Below are 2976 nucleotides of genomic sequence, written 5' to 3'. Positions count from 1 at the left end.
ACACCAACTTTATGAGCGATTTCTGTTACAGTCGAGGGGATGTTTCTTGTAGATAAATTTTCGATTGCTGAAAAATCCAAGCCTGACTCGAAGTCTTTTCCTCTGCCCATGATGCTTCAACAGTTATTCCTTAATGAACTTCTACGATTAATTATGGGTCAATTGATACTGGGACATTGGCACACACATTAGGTAATTATAAAACAATGATTAGTAACCGGAAACCGGAATTCCGGGAACGTGGATATGTGTGGAAATGGTTTAAGAACACAAGGCTGAGGGAACGAGGTAAATTTGCGTGGAGACGAAGTAACAATCCAAAAAACATGATTCTTATCATTTTAAAAAAAAAAAATAATATGATAATTATATAATCAATTATTTTATGTAGATTAAAGATTTCTCTGCATTATTACAAAAAATAGGCAATGTAAGTGAATATATTTGTGAAGATATGAAGGTGTTACAGATAAAAAAACAAGTGAAGAATCCCAAAATATTGTCTATTTAATTTTCCCAGTATAATATATACAATATAATATATATCTATATATATATATATACTAAATATATTATAATATATATAATTATATATATATGTATATGTATAAATATATGTATATATATATATAATATATATATATATATATATATGCCCCCCCCCCCAAAAATATGAATATGTATGTGTATTATATATATGTATAATATATGTATATTATATATAAATATAATAATATATATATATATATATATATATATATACTGTAAACTATAATATATATATATATATAATATATATATATACTATAGATGTATATATTATATATTTTATATATATATGTTATAATATTATATAATATATATATAAAATATATTTATATTATGTACGGTATATGATATGTATATCACACACACACACACACACACACACACACATCACACACACACACACATATATATATATATATATATATATATATATATATATATATATATAATATATTATATATATATATATATACTATAAAATATATATATATAAATGATATATTTACATATACTAATATAATATATATATATAATATATAATATATAAAGAAAAATATATATTCATATATATATATATATATATATATATATATATATATATGTATAATATATATATATATAAATTAAATATTATATATATATATATATATATATATATATATATATATATATATATATATATTTATTTTATTTATACACACACACACACACCACACACATTATATATATATATACATATAATATTATATATATATATATATATATATATATATATATATATACATACACCTATATATATGTATATATGTATATATATATATATATATATATATATTATATTATATATATATATATATATATATATGTAATATATATATGTATATATATATATATATATATATATATATATTATATATATATATATATATAATTATATATATATATCTGTGTGTGTGTGTGTTTGTGTTGTGTGTGTGTTGTGTGTATACACACATTCTTTTTCTCTCCCTTGCACATTTGTTTTATGCATTCCCTCTCTTTCAAGGCGAACTTCTTTCTATTCAAAAAATTGGTGTTCTTTACTGGCTTCTTGTAGACGAATGTTATTGATCGTCGGAAGTCAGTTCGTTTCTTTGCCTTTGGTAGAATAACGAATTCTGTTCTTAAGGGCGGAATTCCTGTGAAATATTATCCTTCCACTGAAGCCTCGTTCTCAATGTCTACCCCACTCCCCCCCTCCTCCCCCCTCCCCTCTGCCCAGTTTGCATTCCGTAATTAAAGAGTTACTCAGTATAGTAACATGTAAACACAAGAGGGTTTTGTGTTCCTTCACTTTAGTTCTATTTTTTCTCTGCGGAGATGATTTCAAATGGAATACTTATTCTCTTTCTCATTCTCTCTCTCTCTCTTACTCGTTCTCTTTCTCTCATTCTTGCTCTCTCTCTCTCTCTCTCTTTTGCTTTCTATCTTTCTATCTCTTACTCTCTCTCTCTTTATTGCTCTTTCTCTCTCTTGCTCTCCCTCCCTAAAGATAATAATATTAATGATGATAATGATAATAATAGCAACGGTAATGATACTTATGTGACAAAAATAATGACATCAATAATAACACCAAGAATTACCATAAAAAGGAAATGAATATTTGACTTCTGTTTTCCTCTTTGATATGCTCTGGTTATCACCAAATTAGCTGGAAATAAAAGGAGGAAATGAGAGGGAGGGAGAATTTTCTTTTATTTCGGTAATCCATAGAAAAAATAAGAAAAAAAGAAAAAAAGCACATACACGCATACATATATATCAGTGTGAAAGAGGAGAGAGAGAGAGGGGGGGGGGGGAGAGAGAGAGAGAGAGAGAGAGAGAGAGGAAGAGAGAGAGAGAGGAAGAGAGAGAGGAAGAGAGAGAGAAAGAAAGAAAGAGAGAGAAAGCCAGATAGAAAGAGAGGGAGAGAGAGAAGGAGATATATAGACAGATTGATAGATAGATAGTGAGAGAGAGAGAGAAAGAGAAAGAGAGAGATAGAGAGAGTGAGGAGAGAGAGAGAGAGGAAGAGAGAGAGGAAGAGAGAGAGGAAGAGAGAGAGAAAGAGAGAGAGAAAGAAAGAGAGAAAGACAGATAGAAAGAGAGGGAGAGAGAGAAGGAGATAGATAGACAGATTGATAAATAGATAGATATATAGAGAGAGACAGAGAAAGAGAGCAAAAGAGAGAGAGAGAAAGAGAGAGAGAGAGAGAGCGAAAGAGAGAGAGAGAGAGTGAAAGAGAACGAAAAAGAGAGAGAGAGAGGGGGGGAGAAAGAAATTGAGAGAGAGAGAGACAGGACAGAGAGAGACAGAAAGCGAAAGAGAGAGAGAGAGAATGTTAACTTTCTACAGACTACAATTCCCTGAACAGTTAGCTGAAAACACTTCTCACTGGTGCAACA

Source organism: Penaeus japonicus, unplaced genomic scaffold, assembly GCF_977035675.1.
Source record: "Penaeus japonicus unplaced genomic scaffold, GWHDUDI00000001_assembly GWHDUDI00000041, whole genome shotgun sequence".
Lineage (NCBI taxonomy): Eukaryota > Metazoa > Arthropoda > Malacostraca > Decapoda > Penaeidae > Penaeus > Penaeus japonicus.
This window is presented reverse-complemented; position numbering follows the sequence as displayed.